The sequence below is a fragment of the Neolamprologus multifasciatus genome, chromosome 3 (assembly GCF_963576455.1).
Source record: "Neolamprologus multifasciatus chromosome 3, fNeoMul1.2, whole genome shotgun sequence".
Classification (NCBI taxonomy): Eukaryota; Metazoa; Chordata; class Actinopteri; order Cichliformes; family Cichlidae; genus Neolamprologus; species Neolamprologus multifasciatus.
In genome coordinates, this window is record NC_140441.1 from 14,427,638 (window position 1) to 14,447,980 (window position 20,343).

The 20,343-nt window shown below is 40.9% G+C and overlaps 1 protein-coding gene, 1 long non-coding RNA gene and 1 pseudogene across 3 annotated transcripts in view; 1 reads left to right on the forward strand and 2 right to left on the reverse strand.

The window, feature by feature from the left end:
• Positions 1–20,343, forward strand: part of dennd4c (DENN/MADD domain containing 4C) — a 205,021-nt gene that overhangs the window by 90,429 nt on the left and 94,249 nt on the right. The gene's annotated exons all lie outside the window — the stretch shown is intronic.
• Positions 1,637–4,056, reverse strand: LOC146521742 (uncharacterized). The gene is made up of 3 exons (XR_014871568.1): positions 3,943–4,056; positions 3,064–3,221; positions 1,637–2,957 (listed from the first exon to the last, which is right to left on the reverse strand). It is a non-coding gene; the product is annotated as an uncharacterized LOC146521742 (long non-coding RNA).
• On the reverse strand, positions 4,454–6,869 carry LOC146521743 (zinc finger MYM-type protein 1-like; annotated as a pseudogene).

Genomic DNA, 20,343 nt, shown 5'->3' on the forward strand with positions numbered 1-20,343 from the left:
TGACAATTTGCAAATTAATGATCATAAAACTGACCTCATAGCCCGGTTTTTGTCAGTGGAGCTAGTTTAAGTTATTATACAAATGTACTGTTTACAGGGTTCAGGAAACCTGCAGTCAGCTGAGACTGAAGAAGTCACTTAGCAGAATTTCTTCGACTGAAAACGCCACGTCCAGATGAACAGAATCACTTTTAGGGATTTCCTTACCTGAATGATTGAGCATGAATGAAGACAATAAAAAGTGATGTTTTTTTTGTTATGTTGTCCTAATTTTTTTTCTTAAAAAACCTTTCAAGACACACATTTTGAAGTTGATAGGATAGAATAGAATAGAATAGAATAGAATAAGCCTTTATTATCCAATTGAAGAGAAATTTCGGTGTTACCGAGCTCTTACAGCAAAGGAAAATAAAATATAAAAGGAAGACACAAGGTGGTCCTATAAACATAAGCAATTGATGATGCTCCATTTGGATTTACACACCGGGAAAAACATTATATTGTATTTTTTTATGTATTTATTAATTTTGTGATGGTATCTCAAGGTCACCAATCGTAATCATCCACTGGCTGAATCTGATGCTAAGCCTGGATGAAGAGAAGTTGATGAACACACACTCACAAAAACACAACTCACTGTCATGTTCAGAAACCAGTTTGAGATGATTTGAGTTTGTAGCATGTTGTGTTATCCTGCTGGAAGCTGTCATCAGGAGATGAATACACCGTAGGATGGAGATGGTCAGCAAGAATACTCGGGTAAGCTGTGGTATTTAAATTGTGCTTATTTGGTACTAAGTGGTCCAAAGTGTGCCAAGAACGTATCCCCCAACGCATTTCACCAGCAGCCTGAACAAGGCAGGATGGATTCATGCTTTCAAGCTGTTTACTGCAGACTCTACCATCTGAATGTTGCAGCAGAAACTGAGACTCATTCAAACAGGCAGTATTTGTCCATTTTTCTCCCATTTTGGTCAGCCTGCGGGGCGGGGCGGAGACATGGTTGTGTCATGGTTGTGTCTCCGCCCCGCTTCGTGTGTCTCCACCTCATCGACCAACAGTAATCGTAACACACGGAGCGGGGCGGGGCGGAGACATGGTTGTGAGCCGGTGTAAGAAGTGAAGCGTGTGTGTGCTTTTATAGACACGATTACTGTTGGTCGCCGAGGTGGAGACACACGAAGCGGGGCTCAATACCAGTAAAGACTGGATTTTAGTTTCAAAATTTATATAAAGTCTGAAACTCAAATCTTACGAAACCTGGTTCCTTCCAGCGCATTCCTTGACAGGCTGCGAGGCCAGCTCCTTTGAACTCCGGCTAGCTGCTCTCACACAGTAGCGGTTTTAGATACGGGCGACACGGGCGGTTGCCCGAGGCGGCATCGTGGTGGGGGCGCCATCACCGGCATCGGCAAAAAAAAAATGCTCGTACTCATGCTGCCCCGACGTCAGCCAGCGCATATTGGGAATGGCATAGGCACCGATTGGTTTTCTATCGCCCATTTGCTGGGAGTAATGGCGCCCTTCGTTTGCGAGGAGCGCCTGCTGCTTGTGACACAGGGAAGAGGGGGCGGGGCGGCGGGGGATTTTCTAACAGCAGCATCTAATAACCAACTCGTAAAGTAAAACAAAATAAAAACAAACCAACAAACACAAAAACACCAGACATTATAATACAGACTTATAATTTTCACCGATGTTTTTTTTTTTAATTTTATCTGTGTTTTTTTAATTCTATACACGAAAAGTGAGCGCGAGAGCCCTCGGCGCGCCTGCTCGCTGCTGAAGTCAAAGTAAACTTTATTGTCATCTCCGCTACAGTCCAGTATATAGAGAGACGAGACGACGAGGCTCCAGTTACAGCAGTGCAAGCAAACAAACAATAAATATAAGAAGAGTAAGAAAATAAATATACACGTTAGGACTCGGGGTAAAGTGATCAATAACAATTTAAAATGTAAAATTTACAGTTTGATGATTTAAAGTCTCACACACAACCCGTCGAAAGGGGCGGTGGGCCCTGCTGCTTCCAAATAGACCACATTTCATTTATAATGTTGTAAATCCAAGCCCATTATGGATTCATGATATGAATCCTGGGTTGTGTGAAATCTCAGAAATGCACCCTAGACAAAGTGAATCTGTGACTAAGGTGTAGGTGTGTTAGATCATGTTGTGGTGATCCTCGGGTTGAGGGATGGGTGTTCATACTGGAGTGCAAAATTAAAACCAATGGAAGATGGACAAGAAAAGTTCAAAGCCATCAGGTCCTCAGTTTAGAAAAAAGAGAAAAGAAGAGGAGGAGAAACGAGCAAAAGATACAGGTAAGCAGATGTGTGATTGGATAATGGCAGGTCATCCTGAAACAATCAGAATCAGAATACTTTATTAATCTCTAAGGAAATTATGTGTGTTACAGTTGCTCCAAGAAGAAATGGTAAAAATAGTAACAGTAACAGACTAAACTCCAAACAATACATTATGTTACAGTTTTTAATATTAATTAGTCATTGTTGATTTGTCCTGTTCTCATTGTATGACGAATTATGATGGCTGTTAGGTAGCCGTTTGCATACTATGCATACTCTCTCTCTCTTCATATGTGTGTGTACAACAGTTTTATGTTAATGTACAATCCTTAATATGTTTTGTGTGTGTGTGTGTGTGTGGGGGGGGGGGGGGGCGCCAGAGGGAGTGTTCGCCCAGGGCGCCAAACAGGCTAGGACCGCCACTGCTCTCACAAGCAAACATTCGCACATATAAGCCTTGGGTAACCCAATAACCGGTGCAGATTTATAAAGACTGTTATTTTTATAAATCAGCCGCTATCAAACAGAGCTCTGATAAGTTACAGCGTTTAACGAGTAGTTGCTGCAGCTGACTCATTTGTTCTTCCTTCTGACAGACTTGGAGCTGAAATGGATGGACACGGTAAAGTTGCCACTCCGCTGTATGTCCTGATAGAACCAGGAGAATATAGAATTAATTCAACTGGACACTCAAAAGACGTCCTTAAATGCTCTTTAAGTGGCAGAACAAACAAACAAACAGTTAATCGCTTACTTGAGATGAAATCTGCTCAGCTACTTTGAAAACAGCTTCTAACTGGTTCCTCCTTTAACAGGATGACTCTTCAGGGGTAAGGCCATCATGCAGTCCAGCAACCTTTATGGTTCTGCTTTGATTCACCAGGAACTATTAGGGAAACCTTCCAGCGCCTCCTGTGAAAGACACAGGGATAAACACAAACATTTATTAACATGTTCCACAGTCTTCCAGTTTGATTTTCTCATCCTGTGGACAACAATGTACAGGGATGCAGGTTTATTGTTAATTTTTTAAGTTACTTTACTGAACATATCCAGCTGCAGCTCCACTGTGATCCTGAACTGGATAAGCACTTAAGAAAATGTGTCAATAAACGGACATACATCAACTTACTATATTTATCTAAACAGACTGGACCAATAATGCTTCACTGAGTTAGAGACTTTAACAGTCTCTTCTATGTAAGAATGTCTCGTGCTGATAGACCTGCAAACTTGACAACAAAAGTTTTTCAGACTGCAGGTAGCTGTGGTCAGCTAACACATTTACATTTATGTCACACTTATTTCTGCTTTCCCATTTTATAATTATTACTTACATTTTGATTAGATACCTTGAGTTTGTAAATGATCAGATTACATAATTGGAATACAATGTATCCAGTTCAGGGTTGCGGGAGGATGAAGCCTATCCCAGCTGATACAGGACAAAGACAGGACAGGCTGCCAGTTTATCGCAGGGCTAACACAATATGTGTAACAGAAAATCCACTTAAATGTTTGATATTTCTTATAATAATCATAATTATGACTATTATTTAAAGGTTTCTTTATAAATACATTTAGAATTTTTATAACACCTAAAATATAAACCTGAGCTGTTTCAGATTCTGACCTCTGACCTCAGTGACCAGGCTGTGTCCTCACTGCAGCTCCCTCTTGGAAGTACGTCTGCTTCTTGTCTTCCCCAGTGTTGACCGCCTGCCCTTAATATCACGTACTGTACCCTGAGGAACAAAAAAGGACAAACACTTGCCTTCATTTAAGAAGTACATTCATACAGAGATAATCTATGGAAACACACTAGTTCACCCTTTGGGAGGAATCAGTTTCCTCTGAAACATTTCTGTAAATGGACATCATGTGGAGAATGAATGAAATGAGTTCTTCAGGTGACTCAGCAGACCCACACTGACAGATGAAACTTTTGATTTCCCAATCTAGTTAAACTATTAAGAATCTTTGCTCTTCTGAAATCTGTGTTAAACAACAACAAACATAAATTAGTAACAAAAATACAGCTGAGTAGAGGCTTTACAACCACCAGCAGCCATAATGCTAAATTTTAATCTTCAAATGTTTCTGAGCCGTCTTCAACCTGCTTTTAAACACATTAAAGTCCCACAGTCAATGCAGCCTGACTCAATCTGATTCTAGATGTTCAGCACACACACACGGAGACACAGAGGTACTGTTTAAAGTTTAGTGTTAACCTGAGTCACTGATCATTTACAGAATAGAATAGAATAGAATAGAATAGAATAGCAGCCGACGCAGTGCACTAAAGGACCTTTCGCACGAGCAGCTGCTGACAGGCACTGTTAGGGCAACTTGGATGGTTGCCTTCAGAGAGGGAAACATGTCTGAATCAAGGAGGTTGTACACAGACAACATATTTTTGGGTGGACATCCAGCCTCTGTTTTCCGGGTAAGAAAGTTTCTGGCCACCAGAACCTCCTCTTTTTTCAGGTCAAGTCTGTAGTGCTTTGCAAGTTCATTCAAGTGTGGTTGACTCAAGAAGTTCTCAGATTTAGGGACTGCATGCCTGGACGCCTTTTAGCAGCCCTGCATCTACACTGCAAAATCTTTGATCAAGCTCGCCAACCATCCGATCCACACAAGGGAAAAGTAACTCTCTTTTCAATGTGTCTGAGTTGTTTCAATTCAGTGCGTGAATTGAACAACTCAACAACTACAGTTGCCTCCAGGACAAAATCCTCCATTTTCCTCTGTTTGTGCCTTGTCTTGGTACCTGGTTCAGGGATACTGTGGGTGTTACACAGGGCCTTGGTTTTCTCATACAACTCTGTAGCAAATGCATCTGAGTGTTTACCCTTAAGTGTGTCACACACAGCTTGTTTGCAGATAAAAGCTTCTGCCAGGTCTAAAGTCTCTTTCTGCAGGAATTTGTGGAGTCCTTCAGTTACAGACAGAATCGACTGAAACATCAGTAGTGCATAGACTGCTGAGAACTTGTAGAGCTTTGCTCTGAGACCAACAGCTATGGGGGATCCAATTGCAGATAGGCACTCCAAAATGGCAGGCAATGTCTCAAGAACTCCACTGATTGATCGCAACTGACATGCCCAGCGAGTGTTTTGAAAGTTGCACAAGCTCAGTTTTTGTCAATCCAAGCTTTGCCTGAGTCTCCATGAACTTATGATGATTGACTAGGGAGGTGCTGAAGAAAGAATACACACACTCCAACAAGCTGAAAAGCTCCACAGCCTCCCGGGACAGCCTTGCAAGTATTGCACAAAACCAGGTTGAGTTGATGAGCATAACAATGCACATAGATAGCCTCAGGATGGAGCCTTCTAAAATGTGCTTGTACACCTCCAGTGGAGCCACTCACGACGGCTGCACCATCATATGTTTGTGCTACACACTTAAGCTCTGCAAGACCATTGTTTTGGATCTGCTGCTGAATCTCATTTGCAATGGACTGGGCATCAAATGATTTTATCTCTGCTAGTGCAAGGAAACGCTCCTTCACTGCCCCCTCTGACACGTACCTGACACAAACAGCTAACTGCTCTGCCTTTTTATCCCTTGCCTCATCTGCCATGATGGCATAGACTTTAGACTTTGTCATTTCAGATACAATGACACTAGGAACTTCCTGGCACAACAGTCAATCATGTCATTCTGGGATGTTGGCGAGATATACTGTGCATTTGATGGGGGATTATGTTTTTGAAGAAAAGCATCAAACTCCTTCAAAAGCTCTATGCACGCAAGAAAATTCCCTCTGTTCGGGCTGTCTTCACCTTCATCATGGCCACGAAAAGGGAGTCCCTGTCTCCCTAACATAGAGATGACTGCAACAATTCATCTGAGATACTCTCTTCTTTCGACTATCTCACTCACATTTGCAGTTGCTATCACCTGTGCAACGTTTCCCTGTTTGCTAGTTCCCTGGTAGCTTTTCCATGTAACAACACTGTCCTTATGTGTTTGAGCCATCTCATGCTTGCCAAAGATGACTAAAGCTTTCTTTCAGTTCTTGTAACCGCTACTGACCAAACTATCATGTTTGATGTTTTTGCCAAACACTCTACATGGGAAGCAGAAAGCTGCATTCTGGTTGACTGAATATTCTAACCAGTTGTGCTTTTCAAACCAGCTGTGGTTAAATGCTCGCTTCTGTGTACCAAAAGTATCATGTGGATAGCTCTTCAGCTTTACCTTTCTGGGCCCTGTGTCTTTGTCACCTAAATCAAACCCTGTAGTAGAACGAGTTGCTGCAGCTGCTTCATCATTTTCCCTCTCTTGGCCTGTTTGCTCTCCTCTCGCTGTAATAACTTGATCTTCCTCTGCCTCTCGATCCATTTGCTGCAGCTCCTCTGTCTCTTCTTGCTGTCTCTGACTTGAACTTGCCTGTTGACCTTTTTCTCCCTCAGCCTCTCCTTCTGCCTCACCCTTCAAGATACATTAAAACATACTGAATTGTAATGTAAATTGCTAATATCATGACTTCAGCTCACACGCCACAGTAATTTGTTGCTCCCAAATATTTTGAAGTTACAAACATTACATTTTGAGCACGCATGTGACTAAATGGTTGCAATTTAAAGCCCTGAAAAATATTACTAAATTACTTGAATTTAAGTAATATTAAAATAGAACCCTCAAAATATGTGAGTCAGGCTAATTTGACTTATATATATATAAGTCAAATTATATATATATATATATATATATATATATATATATATATATCTTTGCTCTCTCCACTTTCTAACCTAGACTCTCCTAAATAAAAGCTCAAGTTAAACAGGTGTTATATGTTGTACCGTGACTGAAATGTTTCATATTTCATATCCATATTGAGTCCCATAAAATTCTAATCAGACTGTCTGCATCACAAATGACTCCATCCTGTGAAATCTTTGACTCACCTCTCCAGTAGAGGTCTCTCCCCTCTCACTCTCTGTGCTCCTCTGCCCTGACTCCTACAGGTTAATGGGGATGGAGGAGTGATTATTATTATTTCCACTGATGATAACCTGAATGAGCTCAGCTCAATTTTTCAGAGCTAAAACGAGTGATAGAAATTAACATTATGCTAACAATATAACTTAGTGCGCTAGCCAGGTTTTTATTTATCAAAATGGGGAGCACCTGGTTCATTATTTACATGGGACTCTCTGCTGTTAGCTGGAGCTAACTAATTGTTACTACCAGCCAGTGATGAAGACTTACTTTCTTGAAAAACTTGCGTATATCCATGATTTCTTGCTGTTTGCAGCATGTACGCTAGTGTGTCCGCAGGTGTATACGAGCGGAGTGTAAAGTAGCAGTGAAACTGAATTTTCAGTAATGTGGATGTCCCCTGTGAACAACTGGAACGGATTGGATAACGAAGCACTGACGCTACCTTAACAGTGTAAAGTGAAAGGGACCAACCGAGTTATGATCATATTTATGTGAATAGCGACAGGTTTATATTATTATTTCTTTAAACTCATATTCCTGCATCTTTATATTGAATTTGTCTGCAAGTTCTGTAAAAAAAAAAAAAAAAATTAAATAAGTTTAAAAAAAAAACAACTAAAAAAAACCCCACCAAATTATTTAGGGAGGCTTCAGCACCCCTAAAATAGGCCTAACGACGCCACTGGTTCCCTTAGTGCCAAAATATAACAGATGTTAGTGTACTATAACTGAAGTAATGATGTTAAGTCCTTAAAGTCATATTCTTTTATTGTCATGACTGTATTTGAAGCTATTTTTATGTTTGTATGATACCTGATTTATATAAAATATGGCTGAAGTAAACTAAAGCCTAAAATACTTAGTCAGTCATTTGTTTAATAGTAATTTAAGATTATATAGTTCACATATAAAACTATGAATTGTGATTTTAAATGGTTTAAAAGCATATAGAATAGCATATTTCTCCTCTTTTTATTAACAAGCAAAAACAAAAAGAAAAAAAAGAAACAGGGCAGGGTTCGGTGGTTGAATCATCCGTCCCCACCAATGCCAAAACCAAATCTACGCCCTTGCTCTGATGCGACCCGAGTGCTCACACTGTGCGTCCATAAAATGAAAGTTATAACAGAAAATCTGTCGCTCGCTCTTCCTCTCCGTCTTTCACTCACACAGACACGCACACCACCACCATCAACTTTGCTAAATTGCTAATGAAAAACACTGATCAGGCAGCTGTGATTGCTTTTTCGCTGACGTTTGTATTTGCGGGTGCGCAGTGTGAGAAACTGCGGTGACACCCTCGCGACCTAGCGATTGATGATCGGGAGCTGGTCGTGAGGCGTTAATCGCTTCTCGTTACCCCACTACACGATGCACGACGCACGATGAAGGCCAAAATCGGGCCGATCGCCAAAACGGTCGCACGACTGAAAAATCGGCTCAAAATGGGCCAAAAATCGCACAGTGTAAGCCCGGCATTAAGGATAAGTTAGACCACGATGAAGTCTGGGTGTGGGGAAAAATGAGGAACTGTTTGGTCTATCAGTTGGATTGTAGGACTTGGACTTGCTGTTTCCTGAGACGAATTGGAGTCGGAAGAGGAAGTCGGAGAGCCCTGTACGGGGTTGCGCACTCTCTTCAAGTTGGATTCCTTCCAGCCTTTTACCCGTGATCAGGATGTTCTTTTTTTCCAAACTCTGCCGCATACACTGTGCGATTTTGGGCCCATTTTAAGCCTATTTTTCAGTCGTGCGACTGTTTTGGGGATCGGCCGAGTTTCGCCTTAATCGTGTGTCGCGCATCGTGTAGTACACATGGGCTAACGAGAAGCGATTAACACCTCACGACCAGCTCCCGATCACCAATCGTTTAACCGTAAGAAAATCAAACCTGTTTGAAATCCTGTCGCCCGTCACGAGGTGTCAACGCAGCCTCTCAAACTGCGCACGCGCAAATACAGAAATGAAAGTGAAAAGAAAAGAGCAGCACATCGGTGCAGCGTGTGATCTGGACACAAGCCATGGAGGCACAACTTGTAGAACTGTGGCAAGCTCTTCCGAGCCTCTTCGATGTGGCCTCACAAAATTACTAACTGGTGATTTGAAATAGGGCGGAGTCTCTCCGGAACACGTCGACAATGAGTACAATAAAGCATGCAATAAAACTGTAAAAATAAAACACTGTACATTAATAAAATATTAAAAATGCTAAAACACATATGATCATATGAACATGATCTCTGCGTCCCAATTCATAGGCCGCATCGTTCGGAGGTCGCATTTGAAGGCCGATTACGATTACTGTTAGTCCCCTAGGTGGAGACACAACCGCGTGTCAGTGAAGCGTGGGTGTGCTTTTAAAGCATGTCTCAGCCCCGCCCCGCTTGCTTTAAAAGCACACGCACGCTTCACTGCTTACGCCGGCTCAGGCAAACGCTGGTGACGCTTATAAAGGCTGAGACAGAAGAAATAAGAAAAACATTGTTGATAAAGGTAAGATTTACAGATTTTTGATTTCAAATACAAACACTTGAGGCAGTGTTTGTACGTTAACCAAAACTTGTTCATAATGATTGTGTTAACAGATTTGTCCAAATTTAAAACCAACAAACAAAAATCAGCTCAGTTGCAGTAAAGACTGCATTTTAGTTTCAAACTTTATATAAAGTTTTCATTCAATATTTATTATTCGCTTAATCCCACTCTTTTGCATGTTCACTTAAAAAAATGCTGTTAATACCGACGATATTGATTTGTAAATGATAAACTAACAATCTTGTCAACACAAAGTTCTTTATTTGGAGAACATTTCTACGAGAAAGATAAGTTACTGAAAAAGTGCTTGCTCTTTGGCAATATCGTAGGCAATGTTAAACTTAATCATCCTCTGATGACCTGTTTGCTGCAGCCTGCCAGTGAAAGGCAGTGGGGAGAGGGGACACTTGGGCAGTGCATTTATCACGCATTTATAACTGAGGATAAAACAGTTAGTTACTGTTAGTCGCCGAGGTGGAGACACAACCGTGTGTCAGTGAAGCGTGCGTGTGCTTTTAAAGACACGATTGCCGGGGGTGGAGACGCCCCGGAAGCGGGGCGATCCGCCCCACACGAAGCGGGGGCGGATCTTTGGCAATATCGTAGGCAATGTTAAACTTAATCATCCTGTTTGCTGCAGCCTGCCAGTGAAAGGCAGTGGGGAGAGGGGACACTTGGGCAGTGCATTTATCACGCATTTATAACTGAGGATAAAACAGAAAAACATGAAGGAGATTTTACTTGCTTTCTCCTGGCGCTTTATAGCAGATAACCTTAAAATATTCTGCCGTAGATCAAAAACTGAAGAAAACCATGAATCGACACATGAACATGACCTGATGCTGCTGAAGCAGAGCAAGGGGCTTGATTAGAGACACGGATAAGCGTTTTGCAATTAAGCACAACTCCACTCCGCCCTGGCTGGCAAGTATAAAACACAGAAACCCTTCAGTACTTACACCGGCTCAGGCAAACCTCGGCGACGCTTATAAAGGTCGAAAAAGAAGAAATAAAAGGATTATTATCGTCAGCATTGTGGATAAAGGTAAGATTTACAGACTTTTGGTTTCAAATACAAACACTCGAGTCGGGGCGCGCGCGCTGCGACTCTCGGGGCCCCGACTCGGGGCGCGCGCGCTGCGACTCTTGGGGCCCCGACTCGGGGCGCGCGCCGGGGCATTTATCACGCATTTATAACTGAGGATAAAACAGAAAAACATGAAGGAGATTTTACTTGCTTTCTCCTGGCGCTTTATAGCAGATAACCTTAAAATATTCTGCCGTAGATGAAAAACTGAAGAAAACCATGAATCGACACATGAACATAACCTGATGCTGCTGAAGCAGAGCAAGGGGCTTGATTAGAGACACGGATAAGCGTTTTGCAATTAAGCATAGCTTTAAAAAGTTTCAATTCCTTCGGTATTGAACAGCAGGAATGAGGCTTTCTTGTCGGAGGTCACTTTTGGACCGGACCAAAAAAATAAACAGCGGCCGACAGCGCTGTCGGCGCAATGCAGAAAACAAGTGCGTCGGGTCGCACTTTATGTTTGCGTCTTTGTGCGGAATCCGTTTACCTGCTCTCATTCACTGTTTTAGCTGTTTGTGGTTTGTTGAAATAGTTTTGAGCTTTAACGTGAGATTCTGGCGTTTCTGGCAAATAAATTTATATTTGGCAGGACAGGGAAAAAAGGGAAGAGGGAGAAGGGGAGAAGGGACGAAGAGAGGAGTGAAGTGAGATAGGCGGGCCAGGGAGAAGTAGGCGGGCCAGGGAGAAGTAGGCGGGCCAGGGAGAAGGGACGGCATGCATACGAAGGTAGACAGGAATATCTGGACCACGTCCAATCAGAGATTTCCCGCCCCCTAACTAGGTCTGATTGGTTTAGACCACAGTAAAAAACGGAGTGTCAATATTTCAGAGAAAACCTATTTTAACCTAGAGAGTATTTACAACTCTATGAGGAGTAAACCAGCTCTAACATCATAGTTAAAAGCAGGGGCGATTTTAGCCCATTTTTGGGGGTGCAAAAGCACCCCCAAAACCCCCCCTCCGAAAATGGTTTGTTCCAGCTCACCTCTCCCCTACTCTGGCTCTAGTGCTGTTGCTGCCAGAGCGATGGTGGCTGAGACGCAGCAGAGCGGAGGTGTAAGTGTCTGGCTTAAAACAGGCCATGTTAGCTGCATTTAACCTTCAGTTATTCTTTATATAGGTAGGAGTCAGACCATGTTTCTTTTTAGCTGAAAAACATTACACTCAGGTAACCTGCAGTGTTGAAAACGTGTTTTCCGATTATGTTTGCTACCCTACATCCGTCCTGCTCTGTAGTAAATTCAGCGACATTTCACCATCCTGTTGCTCCCATTGAAATGTATACAGCCTATTTAAAATCTAAAACTTTAAATTGTCCACAGCCTACTGTTGTTACCACTGTCCTGTTAGAAATGGATACTAACTAGCTAACTGACTGAATGCCCATTAACCTTATAACTCCTGTTGTGTGTGTGTGTGCAGGGCCGTGCAGAGAGGTTTAAAGGGGCGGGTTCTCAAAGTTAAAAAGGGGCACATTGAACCAGGCTGAATAACAACAACACACATTCATCAAGAATCTAATATGGGAAGGGCAGGGCTGTGTTGATCTGAGACTGTAGACATTAAAAAGTCCATAGGAGAGATGGTAGCTGATTAAACAAGTGTCATGAGATAATAACAAAATGCAAAGATTGGTGACAGCGCTTGGAACCATAAGGCAACAAAAAACTGTGAGAAATAATTTAGGCTCTGCCTGTGAATCACTCTTTCCTTCTCTTCTTCCTTCCATCCCATCATTTCATATATCACTCTCCACTTGCTGTCTATCTGAGAACAAGGCACAACTTGCTATTGCAATAAACTTTAATCTAATTATCCACACCTAACAACTCTTGCACTTAATCTATAATACAATGATGACAGAAAAATGTTATAGCACTGCCTTTAGTAGCCTCACACAGCTCCTACTGTTTCCTCCTCATGTCCTTACCAGCCATGTCTGGACAATGTTATATCATGAGTAATAATTTAAAATAATCCATATACATAAAACACACACATGCACGCACGCACAGTGACGTTTTAGACCTTCTTCAGAATACTGTATATACTATGGCCATCACTGTGCTGATCCAGAATCCTTACATTATTATTTATTACTAGAGCTACAATAATAAAGCAATGAGGAGGGGGAAGTAATAAATATGAAATAATGTATTTATGATGATTTCATTTGTTTCACTATCCACTCTGTGCAGGGCAAAGCTTATTACATTTTTAAACTGTAGAGATACAATAATTCTACTGCTGTAAAAACCAAATTTTGTCTTATTTAAAATATAAATCTAATATAATCTGCTTCTTAATGTATGTTCTTTAAAATACAGCGTGTGTTTTTTAATATATTATAATTATAATAATGCATAATTATGTGGACATGCATATTAGATCGTTTTTTAGTGAAATATAATCCCTCCAGAAAGGCAGGAAAAGCCCGGAAACTTACTTTAAAACTAAATATGTTCCCTAAAACGGTGGACAGAGCTACAGACCCATGACAGCCTTACACGGGTAGCCAGCAGCTATGACCAGCACTACTTGTGCAGTTAATAAAAGGACAGGTAATGTTTGTCACGCTGTTGCACACGCAGCACGCTCGTTTGTTTCAACATACCAACGTGTACATAATAAGCTAATACTCCTGTGTGCTATACACTACAGTGTACGCTGTACACCTACTTACTGGTTTTGTCGCATCAGTCTGTGTCTCTGAGTTAACTTGTGTTTCTCCTACAGCTCCGGACCGCTAAAAATGCGCGTGCTCTTTGTGAGCTCGTTCCCGGCTCGTAACCAGCGCGTTCTGCCGTCAAGGGCGATCATTGGTTAAATGTGATCATGTGACTGATGCAAGCCAGATCCTTTTATTTAGCAAAACTGTGATTAATAGTTAAATATTATTGTTGAGGGGCACAGACAGGACTCCGCACGCACACACACATTAAAAAAAATAAATATATATATTTTTTTAAAAAGTTGCCTCAACAAAAGGGCAGTTTGGGCACCCATCAGGAAAGGGGCGGGTGCTCAAGCCCCTCTAGCCCCCCCCCCCCCCTCTGCACGTGCCTGTGTGTGTGTGTGTGTGTGTGTGTGTGTACAGAGAGACAGCCAGGTTCATAATAGATATGAGGAAGTTTTTTTTCAAAAAAAGGAGCCACATTCAGGTAAAAGTGTAAAATCAAATGATCCGTCAATAAAGGATAATGTTGGATCAGTGTTTTAGTATTTATATCTTTTATTAGATGTTCATGTGGTTTGGTTATTTTCCTTATGGTTGAAAGTAAACTGAGAGAGGACTTTTTGTTAGTGATCTTAATAGAATCTTTTTCATATTAATGTAATTTTTCATCTAATTGAATACAATCTATTTGTGTATGATTGTCAGTCCAAAGAGGGAGAGAGGAAAGAGGGGAACGTGAGGAGAAAGTACAAGGTCAGTGACAGGCACAACAGAAACTGTTAAACTGACACAAGAAAAAAAAAACACAACTTATTTTACTCACACAATCTGGAAGTTGTGTCCTCCCTATATTAAAGCTGCTATACAGAATCTGCAAAACAAACTGGGTTGAAACATTTTTGACCCTCTTTAACAACATTCCAACATAACATTATAATTGATTGGGGAGATTAAAATTAATTATATATTTTTATGTGGTTCAGCCACAACTTTACTAAAACCTCAGCCAGTAACAGGTAGGCCAACTTTTGGACCGTCCAGTTGTCTGTATGACTGCCGCAGTACGTACATCACATTTGCACACTATCAGAAAGAGCCAAACAGCCCTGGTGGAGTGAGGAGCTGTAAAGAGAAGCAGATGCTCTGTTTATATTCTAAAATGTTTTAAGCTTGTTTCAAAGATTCTGTACTGCAGCTTTAAATGTTTTCCAAAAGCACACATACACTTATCAGTGTTTCTCAAACTTTTTACAGTGTGTACCACCTGAGAAAAATGTCAAGCTCTCTCAAGTACCACTATGAAAGCATGAAACTCATAAATCTTACAACACAAAATTAGTATTATTAAATTAGTATCTGCAGTAAAGATTTTTTTCATACATTGTATACATGCTACCACAGGCAAAGTTGCCTCCATTTTTATAGTTTTTATTAATATTTTGTAATAATCTTTTCTGTTTTGGGAGTGTTTTTTATGTATCTGTATTATACTGTTTACTTTTTACTCACTATTGGCGTCATCCCCCCCCCCCCCAGTAATTAAGGTTAGGATATGTATTTTTTTTTTATTCCAATCCATTCTTCTTTTGCAGCATTTAAATAACCTTTATCAGATTTGATGGTTTTGTTCCAGACTTTTCAAAAAAGTGTTCTGGTTTTCTTTCACAAATGTGAAATTTCAATTGTGTGAAAATATACAAAACAGTGATGTCGTGTTTTGTGACGAGGACCCAGGCACAGAGAGACTTGATGAATTTAAGAATCTTATGATTTAATAAAGAAATTTGCAGACAGACTGTTTAAATGCACCAAGGAGACAGTCATAGAGAACTCGGGACAACTGGAGACATTTAAGGATGCAGGGACTGACAGAGACAGGGAAGAAGTCTCATCGTGACGTGTAAAGTTTATCTTGCTTGGCTGGGCAGCTCTCTGGGTGCTCAGCACCCCCAAAGCTCTAATCCTAGAATCGCCCCTGGTTAAAAGTCAGTGTAAAGTTTGTTAGTCACGCAGTGAAGACTTAACTCCACACAGTGTTGATTACCAGTCCGCAGGCGTGTGCGGCCTCAGAGCTCTGATGCACATGGAATTTGAGCCACAGGTTCAGTAGGAGCCCTTGATGAACTCTTTAGGGCCCATTATGTCTTTGGTACATCATACAGTTCATCCCTGACCAACTTTTTTTACTTTTCTGCAAACAACTACGACATTGGGGAAATGTCATATTGCTTTCTCTAGTGAGCATCATAGAACTGTGAATTGTAAAGGTTTGTTACGTTAATTAAATGACACTGAAATGAGAAACATAATAAATGCTGTTACTTTAACCTGTATATTTGTTGTCATTTCCATAATGTAGGATAGATCAGTTATTTAGTAATATAGCATCATAAGATGAATATGAAAAAATCACACTACAGAGAAATAAAAATGATATTATTACACATCAGTTATTATTAAACTAAATTTGGAGTAAAAATAGCTCTATAAAGTGTAATCAAATTACTCTGAACAGTGTGAATAACCCTCAGTGTTAAATATTTTTACACATTTTGTTGTTAATTTTGACACTAAATTGAGTACAATTAACACTGAAAAGTTAACACTGGCCATAGAGTAAATTTAACTCTAATTCTGAGTGGTCCGGGACATCATCATGTCTAACTTGCGTTATGATTGTGATAGAAAAGCAGCCTATAAAATGGCTAAATTGTGCATCTTAAAACAAAGTGCTTTATTTCAGAAAAAAATAGCAGCAGCTTGAGTTTCCCTTTTTCTTTACCTTTTACATCTCGTCTCAATACATTTTCAACAGATAACATCAAAACATCTTAACAATTTTACAGTTTCTTTCTTTCCCCCTTATATTCCACTTCCCCACTTTGTTGTTCAGTGAGAGAATTGAGCTTTAGTTTGCCCTTCCAGGATTTTAAATCTGGGCTGAAATGGTGTCAGGGCCATTCTCATACACATGTGTAGGTGCTCATTGGTGAGCCTGGAACGATATTTAGTTTTTATTATGTTCATTGTGGAGAAAGCTGCCTCACAGCTGTATGTGGAGCCAAACATGGTCAAGATGTACAGGGCTACTTTTCTCAAATTTGGGAAAGCTGTCTCAGAGACCATTTGGAGCCAGAAAGTGGCAGGTTCAGTTCTTCCAAACTGCTCTTTCAGGGCCACATCTGCTTGGAGATCAACCTGTTGCATTTGAAGAGGCCCAGCATTTGCCCACTTGAAGTGCTGTGTGACTTCCTTTGAGAACCCTCTGACATCAGTGATGAGAAATGGGTTCTTTATGAACATGGTGAGCTGCTGTCCAAAGCTGAAGCTATCAAAACGTTTGCTGAAGTTTTCAATCAGCTTATCAACAAAGTCAACAAAAGAGGACACATCTCTCTGTCCCTGAACCTGTTCCTGAACCTGCGCTTTGTGCGCAGAGCTTCATTTACATTAGTCCTTCATCAGTCCTTCATGCTCATGTCTAGATTAAATGTCAATCTTAGGAATTCAGGAATGCTTTGGGAGAAAGGGGAAGAGAAATTTCTTTTCTTCAGAGAACCTTAATCTCCTCATTCTCAAATTGTTTCAGAATTAGGAAAACAGTTCTGATCAGGGGCGGATAGTAAAACTTTGTACCATCTCTGGGAGCTGCCAGGATCTAGAAAAAGCTCCTCTACTGAGACAAACCCAGTGTGTCTGATTACGGCAGTGGAAAATAGAGCAAAAGGGGCAGGTGCTAATTTTTATTTATTAGTATTTTATTTATTTATATTTTAAACATTCAGGGACGGGTGTCTGTGAGTCAATGACATCCGATGAGTCCAAAGCAACTTGTTTCATTCAAAAAAACGTTTTACTTATGACTTATGATTTGTTCTTCCCTCTAACAGACTTGAAGCTGCAATGGACGGACACGGTGAAAATGCCACTCCGCTGTATGTCCTGTGTGTGTATTCCTGGTTTCGTTTCCATCTCATCTACCACCAGACTGATGGACTGGCTGTGATACTTTATGGTGACAGAGAGAAGCTTGCTGCGATATTCCTGCAGAGGATGGTGACGGAGTTCTTCAGGAACTGGATTCACAGGCCTGAGTGACCAAGACCATCAGTGACCTGTGTTTGCAGAGCCTCTGCGGGACTTCCAACACAGTCCTCTGGTGACGCCTGATGGCCAAAAGTATGAAGAGCAGCTTGAATCTACAAAATGACCTGCTTCATTATGACCGCCCACTCTAGAGTAGAGTTCACAATTCTGTCTGATATTGGGCCGCCGTTGCTTTGCTTTTTGGGAGGTGAAAAAATTGTTATGTCTATTTGTTTAATAGATAAATTTGGTCAATAAACTTTGCTTATGCGCCATGGTGTGGTCTTTCTTTACTTGTGCCTTCTTGATGTTGGTAAATACAATACATGAAAAATACATACATATAATAATGTACAACACATTATGGAGTACGCTTCTGCTGTGAGGTCCTGCCTCCATGAACTCATGCAATTAATCACTGGACAGAAAGACAGCTGTGTGTATAAATAATATGATATTGGGCCAATTTTCTTATACATATTTTTGACCAGGAGGTAGAACTGATTGTGAACTGAAAAGGTAAAATGCTTATGAATTTGTAAAGTAAAAACGTGATGCATTTAAGGTTATCCGTTTGGTTTTTATTTAAGAAGAGAATTTGTTCCACTGTGCGATTGCTGAGTTTCTTTTCTTAGAGATAATTTCTTCTGCATTAGAAAAAATGTGGAACAAAGAGGCTGGCGAGCCCAGAAACTGCAATGCAAGTTGGTAGAGATGCAGGTATATGGTCTTCCTGGTGTCACAGACGATCAGCTAAAACTATTAAACAAATTAAATTACTGCCAATTTTGTACAATAATATTTTAAGATTATTTTAAATATAAAATTGATATTTTTATTATATTACATTTAAACAGTCAAATGGAAATCTTTTAATGATACTAATATTATGAAAAGTACATTTTTGTTTTGTTAACACATATGTTAAGTTTTTTATATTTTCAGATAAAATAAACACAAAAATGGTGTTAAAGGGAGATTTATAACAATAACTAAAGTTTTTACAGTTTTCTCAAGCTGTAAAATTACGAATGAATGAATAAATAAAAATTAGCACCTGCTCCTTTTGTGCTTTTTTCCACTGCCGTAGTACTCACACACACACACACACACACACTGGGTTTTAAAGAAAACACATTAAGAATAGCTATATTAGATTTATATTATAAATATGACAAAATGCTGATTTTAAATCAAAACAAAATTATTGTATCTGTACAATTTAAACATTTAACAAACTTTCTCCTTTGCACAGAATTGATAGACAAACAAACTAAAGCATCATAAATACATTATTTTATTTTATTTTATTTTATATTTATTTATTTATTTTCTAATTACTTCGTTATTGTAGCACTAGGAATAAAATAACAAGGGAAGGACTCTGGATCAGCAAAACAACAATGAAGCAGACCAGCCTGTGGTTATGAATGCTTGCAATCAATTGTTAGGAGATGGACTAAGCCAAGATCAAGTATGTTTCACACACTTTATACTGTCACAAGGTGGTACAAACCTTTTTGCCAACTTCGCAATAGATTTAAACAAATGTTATCATTCATGCATCAATAATGCGCATTTGACTGAAGATGTCACTTGGATGAGTGACATAATGTGCACACATCTTTTAAAGATATGGAAATTGAGTACATACAAGCTGTATATTAATTTTTATAATCACAATGACGCCCGAACCAAATGGTGGTTCATGGGAGTTTGCCCAACCAGTCTACATGTGTTTTGTGGACTTGGAGAAGGCATTCGACCGTGTCCCTCGGGGTGTCCTGTGGGAGGTGCTCCGGGAGTATGGGGTGTCTGGCCCATTGGTCCTTACACGACCGTTGCAAGAGCTTGGTTCGCATTGCCGGCAATAAGTCGGACTTGTTCCCGCAGGGTGATGGGCTCCGCCAGGGCTGCCCTTTGTCACCAATTCTGTTCATAATTTTATGGACAGGATTTCTAGGCGCAGCCAAGTGGCGGAGGGCTTTCACGTAGGTGGCCTCAGAATCTCATCTCTGCTTTTCGCGGATGATGTGGTTCTGTTGGCTTCATCGGGTGAGGGCCTCCAGCTCGCACTGGAACAGTTCGCAGCCGAGTGTGAAGCAGCGGGAATGAGGATCAGCACCTCCAAATCTGAGGCCATGGTTCTCAGCCGGAAAAGGGTGGAGTGCCCACTCCGGGTCGGGGATGAGTTCCTGCCCCAAGTGGAGGAGTTCAAGTATCTCGGGGTCTTGTGATGGCAGAAGGGAGTCGGAGATCGACAGACGGATTGGTGCTGCGGCCGCAGTGATGTGGAGGCTGCACCGGTCTGTCGTGGTGAAGAGAGAGCTGAGCATAAAAGCGAAGCTCTCAATTTACCGATTGATTTACGTCCCTACCCTCACCTATGGTCACGAGCTGTGGGTAATGACCAAAAAATGAGATCGCGGATACAAGCGGCGGAAAGGAGCTTCCTCCGAAGGGTGGCTGGCCTCTCCCTTGCGTTCACCGAACGCGATAGACGCAACCAAAACGCGCCAGACGCCCCTAGCTTGACGTGCACATTCGCAACGCACGTCCAACGCCAATTATTCGTGTGTGAAAATATGCAATTTTGAAGCTTGTGAAGCAGAAATGTGGGAGGAAGTAGTGCCAGACGGTATGTTTGCAAGATGGCAGCTGTCAATCTAGCGTTTGGAGGGAGAGTCTCCC